This window comes from Aureococcus anophagefferens, assembly GCF_000186865.1.
Source record: "Aureococcus anophagefferens unplaced genomic scaffold AURANscaffold_15, whole genome shotgun sequence".
NCBI lineage: Eukaryota > Pelagophyceae > Pelagomonadales > Pelagomonadaceae > Aureococcus > Aureococcus anophagefferens.
The window spans coordinates 293948-302999 of NW_008705575.1; positions in this window are offsets into that span (position 1 = coordinate 293948).

Sequence of the window (9052 nt, forward strand, 5' to 3'; positions counted from 1 at the left end):
CCGGTACCCGGCGCTCGTCCGCGCGGCGGCGACGCTCACGGGCGCCGACGTCGAGTGGGTCGTCGCGGGGCCCGGCGACGGCGCGCGCGCCGCGTCCGCGGAGCTCCGCGCGGCCGTCGCCACGCGCGCGGCGGCCGTCCGCGCGGTCCTGCCCGCGCCGTCGTAAATTAGGGGAAGCACGCGAGGCGCCGGGGGCACAGGTCCGCGGCGCCGTCGAAGATGGCCGTCGGCCTCGAGGGCCGCGAGAAGTGGCGGAGCCGCGCCTCGGTCGTCGGCGCGTCGCGCGACGCGCACGGCGCGCCGGCGCAGGCGCCGCCGGGGACGAAGTGGACGTTCGCTCGTCCGACGCGGCCCGCGCGCGCGAGGTGCTTCCGTCGTCCGTGGTTCCGCGGGCAGCGCGCGCAGTCGGCGCAGCGGCGCGCGTCGCAGAAGGGCGCCCAGTCCGCGCAGGGCGCCGCCGCGGCGTCGGTGCAGGGCACGGGCGCCTCGAGGGCCGAGCCGAAGGTGACGACGTCCAGGCGCGCCGCGGCCGCCGCGGCCGCGACATCACGGAGCGAGCCGCGTCCCGGGAGCGCGAGGAGCTCGTCGAGGTCGACGCTCAGGACCCAGCCGGCGCCGGCGGCCGCGCTCCGCAGGAGGCAGTCGTTGAGCACGAAGTTCTGGCCCCAGTACATGATGGACCGGTTCTCCGAGAATTGGCACCGCGCGCCGTGGCGCCGGCCGGGAGTCCGCGTCGTCCGCGCGGCGCAGCTTCGGAGCCAGGCGACGTGGACGAGCTCGACGTCGCCGCCGAGGGCCGGGATCGGCGCCGGCGGGGCCGCCGCGTAGAGCACGACGCGGGCCGCGCCGAGGGCCCGGTAGTGGTCGAGGAACGCGGAAGTCCATCGGAGGCCCCGGGCCGTCGCCAGGTAGTCGCCGTAGACCGTGGGCACGCAGACGGCGACGGCCGTGCCGTTCGTCGCGGTCGGCGCCCCGCAGTGCTCCACGAAGACCTCGTCGGTGTTGCCGAGCTCGCCGTGGGCGTCGCCGACGCGGCTCGCGGCGCAGCCCGACCGCCGCCGCCGCGCGCGCCAGTCGGCGAGCGTCGCCGCCGCCACCGTCGCGGTGCGGCCGCCGGGGAACGCGTAGGTCGCCTCCCGCTCGAGCACGGAGACGCGGCCCGCGGCGGCCAGGGCCGCGACGAGCCCGACGCGCATCCCATCGATCGATTCGATCTACGGTGAAGTTTCAACTCGAACATCTTTTAGCGCGGGGGCGGCTCGTCGGCAAGCATGAGCTCGGCCATCCTGAACCCGTTGGACGGGCGGTCCCGCGAGGCCTACCGGCGGGAGACGCAGCTCACGGCGCAGCGCGCGCGCGCGAGCCTCGCGGCGCCGCGCGTCGCCGAGCTCGACGACGAGACCCTGGACATGAGCGACTTCAACGCCTGGACCGACGCGGGCCAGCGGCGCAAGGCCGTCGACGTCGGCGTCAAGGACAGGGACCGGGACCTGCGCCTCGCGCTCGGCGAGGCGGGCGTGCGCCACATGGAGTCCGTGCGCCACGTGTCCGGCGCGCTCCACGCCGTCGTCGTGTTGCTCGCGTCCCAGCTCCGCGCGACGAACGCGCGCGTCGCGGAGCTCGAGGCGTCGACGAGGGGCAACCACGAGGCCCTCGACAGCCGCGTCGCCAAGGTCGCGGAGAACCTCGACATCCTCGCGGCCAACGTCTCGGGCATGGACGTCGTCTCCGAGGAGGAGCAGGCGCGGCTCGACGCGGAAGAAAACGAGAAGATGGAGCGGGCCATCGCGCGCGCGCAGAAACAGCGCCTGGCGAACGAGGCCGACGCCGCCGCGGCCAAGGAGGCCGCCGAGGCCGCCATGGTCGCGTTGGGCCTGGTCGTGGCGACGTCCCACAGCCGGCCGACGTCCGCGACGAAGGACGGCCGCATTCTGGTGGAGGAGTCGCTGCTCATGGAGGAGGACCCCAAGGCCCACGCCCTGGTTTCCCTCCGGGACGCGGCGCGCAAGGTCGGCAAGGAGCGCGTCGCCAAGACCCGGGAGGACGACCGCGCGGCCGCGGAGGCCGCGGCCGCCGCCGCGGCCCGCGCCGAGCGCGACCGCGAGCAGAGGGCGCTCAACGACCGCATGGAGGCCCTCGCCGCCGCCGAGCGCCTCGCGGCGGCGCGCCAGGAGGCCCTCGACGCCGCGGAGCACGAGCTCGGCCGCAAGCTCGACGACGTGTCCAAGGAGGTCATCCTCCAGCGCGTCAAAAGAGAGCGAAATTCCCACCTTCAAAGGCTCATATCTCGGCCGTTTTCCACTCGTTTTGGCTAATTCTTGGACGAGCGATCATCTCTCGGAACGATCTCGAAGCGTGGATGCTTTTCCCGGAACGCGCGCGCGCGGAACACTCACGTTGAAGCGACGTTGAATCACCCTTTTGCTGCCCAGGTCATCCTCCAGCGCGTCAAGCTCGAGGAGGTCGCGCGCGAGCACGACCGCAAGCGCGACGAGGAGCGCGCGGCGGCGCTCGCCGCCGAGGCTTCCGCGCGCGCGAAGCGGCGCTGGCACTGGGCGCTCTGGAAGCTCAAGATGCGGCGCTTCATGACCAAGGGCTTCTCGCTCACGCGCGGCAAAGTGACGAAGCAGATGACGCTCGCGAACCGCCTCGCCGAAGTGGAAAAGAAGCTCGAGCAGGCCCAGTGGGAGACGATCAAATTGCGGTCCGCGACGGAGCAGCTCGGCGTCGTCAAGGAGGTGCAGAAGGACCTCGCCAAGGAGTCGCGGGAGCGCGAGGCCGCGGACGGCGCGCTCCGCGACCGCCTCGACCGCGACGCCGACGAGACGCGGAACAAGATGGAGCAGCTGCGGAGCCGCGTCGGCGGCGTCGAGCTCGGCGTCAACACGCTCCAGGACGCGCCGACGCCGCGCACGGCCATCCGCGAGCGGAACAAGCGCGACCTCGCGGAGGCGCTCAAGGTCGTGCGGCCGCTCCTCCGCGACGCGCTCCGCGAGCTGCCCGGCGGCAGGACGCGCAAGAAGGCCGACGACGCCGCGGCCATCAACGACGCCATCGACGGCGCGGTCGCGGGCGTCGGCGACGCGGTCCGCGGCCTCGAGGCGTCGCGCGCGGCGCGCGACGCGTGCTACGTGCTCCAGCAGCCGCTCGCCTTCGACGACACGGAGGACGTCGAGGCCCACCTCGGGGGCGCGGGTCTGGCCCTCGAGGCCGTTCTGGCGTCGCCGGCCGCGCGGCCGCTCGAACGGACGCCGACGGACGACGGCACGACGTCCGTCGCGGCCCTCTGCCGCCGCGCGTCCGAGGCGCTGGGCGTCGCGTTAAGCCACACGGCGGACGCGTCCCGCGCGCGGCTCCGCGAGGCGCGGGCGAAGCGCGAGCTCGCGCGCGAGGTGAAGCGCGGCGACGGCTTCGCGGGCGTCATCGACGACGTGCACCGGCGCGCGTTGGATTTTGACGAGACGGCCATGTCGCTCAAGGTCCACCTGAGCAACGTGCCCCAGGACCTCCTCGAGGACGAGGCCTGGCTCCTGGGCGCGCGCGCGGCGCTCGGCGTCGACGAGAAAAGCCGGCGCGACGACGCGTCGACGACGACGCCCGAGGGCTTCGCGCGGGGCCACGCGGCGGCGGCCGTGGAGCAGCTCCGCGCCGAGCAGGGCAGGCTCGTCGACGACGTCCAGTACATGAAGGTCGTGCTCGGCGACCACCCGTCGAAAGCGGAAGTCGCGGACGCGATCAAGCCGCTGAGCGACGACGTGCACCGGCTGCGGTCCGAGGCGCTCGGGCGGCCCGAGGCCGAGAAACTCGTCGCCGACAAGGTCGACCGGCGCGACATCCGCAAGCTCGCCAAGGTCCTCGCGGGCACCGCGGACGCGTCCGAGCTCGAGGCGGGCGCGGGCCTCGTCGACGACCCCTTCGTCGCCGCGAAGCTCCAGCACCCGCCCTTCAAGTGCCTCTCCTGCGACAAGCCCGTGGCCCTCATCCCCTCCTGGGCCCGCGTCGCCGGCGACGTCCACGCGCGGTCCGGCGACGCGCTCTTCAAGCGCCGATCCGAGCCCGTCGACTCGAACAACCGGCCGCCGCCGCGGCCCAAGAGCGCCAAGGAGCCGCCGCCGGCCAAGGCCGAGGAGATCGTCGAGGCCGACCCGTCGAGCCGCGTGTCGAGCCGCGGCGGCACCTTCGTGCCCCAGGCGCGGCCCAAGTCCGCCGCGGGCCACTACGTCAAGCGCAAGCACGCGTCCCTCATGAAGGGCGGCCGCATGAACGCGGAGCTCGACGACTTCAAGTACACGGGCGAGTACAAGAAGACCTACGAGGCGAACCCCTTCAACACGCACAAGAGCCTCGCGCCGCGGCCGTCCGCCGCGCGGCGGACGAAGCGCTCCAAGTCGCCGCCCCAGCGCGGCCGGCCCGCGGAGACGTCCAAGTCCGCGACGTCGCTCCGGGGCACGCACCGCACGACGAAGTTCGCCGACGTCGTCCAGGAGGCCTCCGGCCGCAACCTCCGCTCCGCGTAAAGGAGGCCGGCGTTGACGCTTGGGCGGGGGGCAAACATGGCCCTGCAAAAATTGGGAGTGCAGCGCTGATCAAACGCGTTTTGGGAAGCCGGAGGCGGTCAACGCAGCCGCCCGCGTACGCGCCCGATCTCGCGCCGGCAGACTCGCGGAGGCGTGCACGGGCACGACCGCGGCCATGGTCCAGATCCAGCTGCCCGACGGCGCGGTGCCCGGGCGCAGTGCACCTTCGTCATGCCGTCGGGCACGGCCGTGACGGTGACGGTCCCCGACGGCGCCGGGCCGGGCACCGTGCTCGACGTCGCGGACCCCGGCGCGCAGACCCCGCGGCCGCGGGCTTGCAGACCCCCGCGGCCGCCGGCGTGCCAACCCCCGCGGCCGCCGCGGCCCCCGCCGCCTGGACCCAGCCCGGCGCGCGGGCCGTCATGGTGGACGCCAAGGCCAAGTTCGTCGAGCTCGAGAAGGCGCTCGCGGCGGCGGACGACTGGACGCACGACGAGGAGGACCGCGTGCGCGACACCATCGAGGCGCTCGAGCAGGAGTTCGAGACATACCTCGCCGAGGCGCGGGGCCAGGTCGCCGAGCTCGCGGACATCTCCGCGACGACGGGCGAGGACGACAAGATCGTCTACGACATCGCTAGGAAAAAGGCCGACAAGGACCCGGACGTCGACTGGAGCTTCATCGACCGCGTCGCGCCGACCATCGAGGGCAAGCAGGCCTGCCAGCCCACGGGCGACGTCGCCATGCTCTACCGCCAGGCGCGGTCCATCCACGGCGACTTCTCGCGGCTCGTCGAGGGCGTCGAGGCGTCGCTCGGCGAAAATTGCAAGGCCAAGGCGCGCGTCGCGCCGCTCAAGCACCTCTACCGCATCGTCGAGAAGAAGACGTTCTCGACGCGCTACCCGGGCCGCGCGGACGGCGTCTGCGACATCGTCCGCGCGCTCTTCGAGTGCGAGACCAAGGCCGCGATGGCGTCGGTCTACGAGGCGCTCGCGACGCACGAGAGGCTCGTCGTCGTGCGCGGCAAGGACCGCTGGCGGAACCCGACGGAGGGGGGCTGGGCCGACTTCATGGTCAACTTCCGGCTCAAGGCCGACCGCAACCGCCACGTCGCCGAGGTGCAGATCGTCCACCGCAAGCTCATGATCGCGCGCGAGGGCCTCGACGGCCACGCGGCCTACGCGCAGGGCCGCGCGGCGACGGAGACGCTCGAGAAGCTCGAGGCCCTCGGCGTCGCGCTCCCGAAACCGACGAAGCACGAGCCCCACGCCTTCGCCGCGGCGCTCGCCGCGCAGCCGTCGGCCCAGCAGCTCGCGCCGCCCGCGGCGACGCCCGCGGTCGCCGCGCCCGAGAAGGCCGTCGCCGCGCCCGTCGCGCAGGCCATGTCCGCGCGCGTCGCGCCGGAGGCGCCGCCCGGCGCGGACTCGCCCGGCGCGGACTTCCCGGGCCGCGTCGACCCCAAGACGCTCGACGGCGAGTGGTGCTGCTACTCGCCCCTCGTCTGCACGGGCAAGAAATACCAGCGCATCGCCATGTCCCAGGACAGCTACCGGCAGAAGGGCATCCTCCTCATGTTTTATGGCTGCGCGGGCTGCTACCCCTTCGACGCCACCTACGTCCGCGTCGCGGGCACGAACACGTTCGCGGACAGCAAGGACGGCACGCAGAAGGAGGACTGGACGAAAAACCACCAGACGTTCAACGGCAACCCCTGCTGCCTCGACTGCAAGCTCGGCTAGCCCCCCGCGGCGTACAATCTAGCGCGCGGCGTCCGCGACGGCGCGGTCGATGGCCGCGCGGACCGCGGCCTCGTCGACGGCGTCGCCGCGGCGGAGCGCGAGCGTCGGCCCGTGGAGCGCGCCGTTGACCGCGGCGGCGGCCGCGCGCCGCGCCGGGCCCGCCGGGAGGAGGCCGTCCGCGTAGGCGAGGAGCCGCGCGCGCGCCGCGGCGACGTCCGCGGCCGCGTCGCGCGCGGCGGCGTCCGCGACGACCGCCGCACCGGCGTCGCGCGCGTGCGCGCGCGCGGCGCCGTAGCAGGCGACGCGCCGGCCCTCGTCGCCGCGCGCGGCCGCGAGCGCCGCGACCGCGGGCTGGCGCCGGTCGCGCGCGCGCTTGCCGCACGTGAGCGCGCGGTCGAGCGCGCCGCGGACGGCCGCGGCGCCGTCCGTCGCGCAATGTTCGGCGCAGGCCTTGACCTGCTTGAGCACGTGCGCGCGCCGCGACGAGAAGGGGTCGAAGGCGCCGGGCCCGTCGTCGGCGCCCGCGGCGACGCGCGCGAGGCGCTCCGCGGCCGCGCGCGTCGTCGCGCGCGTCGCGAAGGCGCCGTCGAGGTCGCCCGCGTCCGCGCCCGCGGGGACGCCCGCGGCCGCGGCGGCCGCGATCTCGCCGCCCGCGCGGTCGAGCGCGCGCCGCACGTCGCCGCCGGGCCCGTGCCGCAGCACGAGCGCCGCGAGGCACGCCCGCGCGGCGGCGGCGGCGGCCTCGCCGTCGGCGCCGGCGACGACGACGTCGAGGCGCGCGCACGTCGCGAGCGCCGCGGCCTCGGCGACGGCGCCGCCGCTTTCGGCGACGACGGCCTCGGCGACGGCGCGCGCGTTGCGCGGCCGGGGGAAGGCCATGTCGTCGCCGAGGACCGCCGACTTCCAGCGCCAGGCCCGGCCCGCCGCGCCGTAGCGCTCCGACGCCTTCGGCACGGCGAGGGACACGACGGCGAGCTCGAGCGCACCGGCGCCGGCGCAGAGGGCGACGACCAGCGCGCGCATCATCGTTCGAGCAGCGCCGCGTGTGCAGAGAGAGGACGGCTCGGAGCGGTCACCTAAAAACCGAGCAGCTCGCGCAAGGCCGTCATGCGTCGTGATCATGCCGTGCGGCACCGATGCGGCACCGATGCGGCACCGCCTTCAAGGTGCCGTCGATGCCGGGGGCTGCCCAAAACCGACATGCGGGGCGCGACAGGCGCGACGCGGCGTCGATGATGGTCGGGGCGCTGTACCGGTATGCGCGCTACGCGCTGTGCTTCCGGGGGAAGGTGACGCCGCTGGCGGCCGGGTGCGAGGCGCCCGACTGCGACGCGCCCGGCGAGTCCCTCGCCCCCGACAAACGGCCCGCGGCGCCGGCGCGGCCGCCGCCGGCCGTCGCCGTTTCCGGGTGCGGCGAGGCGGGGCTCGAGCGGCTCGCCGACGGCCTCGTCGTGCGGCCGCCCGTGCCCCACGGCGAGGCGGACGCGGACGCGCGGCTCGTCGCCGCGGCCAAGGCCGGCGACGCCGCGGCGGCCGGCGCCGCGCTCGACGGCGGCGCGCGCGCGGACGCGCGGGGCATGTGGGGCTCGTCGGCGCTCGTCGTCGCCGCCCAGTACGGCCACGGAAACGTCGCGGCGCTGCTTTTAGAGCGCGGCGCGGACGCGACGGTCCGCAACGAGCGCGGGTCCGACGCGCTCCTCTACGCGTGCCTCGAGGGCCTCGACGGCCTCGCCGCGGCGCTCTTGGCCGCGGGGGCGGACCCGGACCCGGCGACCTGCGGCGCGGCCTACAACCCAAACGCGGACGCGACGCAGACGCTGTCGCCGTTGCTCGCGGCGGCGTCCGCGGGCCGCGCGGCGGCCGTCGAACTGCTCCTCGACGCGGGCGCGGACCCGGACCGCGCCGTCGACGTCGCCGAGGCGCGCTGCGACGGCCGCGAGGTCCGGACGCGCGCGTCGCGCCTCGAGTGCCCGCTGTCCGCGGCGGCGGCCGCGGGCGCCGCGGCGTGCTGCGCGCTGCTCCTCGCGCGCGGCGCGGCGCCGGCATTGGGCCCCGCGGCGGGCGCGCTCCACGCGGCGGCGCTCGGCGGCCACGAGGCGGCGGCCCTCGCGCTCTGCGCGGGCGCGATGTCGCCCGGGGACCGCGCGGCGCTCGTCGGTTATCGCGGCGCGGGCGGCACGCTCCCGGTGCACGCGGCGTGCCTGCGCCGCGCGACGGCGGGCGCGGCGCTCCGGCTGGTATCCGAGACGGCCGCCGCGGGCGGCGGATTACTGGAAACGGCCGACGACCGCGGCCTCACGCCGCTGCTCCAGGCGGCGGCGGCGGGGCTGCCCGCCGTCGTCGCCGGGCTCCTCGACGCGGGCGCGGACGGCCGCGCGCGGGACCGGCGCGGCCGCGACGCGGCGGCCCTCGCGGCGCGCGCGCCGGGCCCGGCGGCCCTCGACGTGCGGCGGCTCCTCCAGGACCGCGAGGCCGCCGCGGCGGCCGCGGCCGCGGGCGCGCCGGAGACGCCCGCGCGGCCGCGGGCCGCCGGGGAGCCCCCGGCGACGCCGGCCCGGGGCCCGGCGAAGGACGACGCGACGTCGCCCGCGCTCCCGACCTACGCGCCCACGCGGCCGCCGCCCCGTCCCCACACGGACCGGAAGAAGCCGCCGCCGCGCGGCGGGCGCACCGTGCGCCTCCTCTCCGCGACGCCCTCCTAACGCCCGAGCACCGCCGGGGCCCCTCCCCGCGCCGCCGCCCATGGAAACGCCACGGCCGTGCGCGCGCAACGAGCGCGCGGAGGTGTGGGCGGCG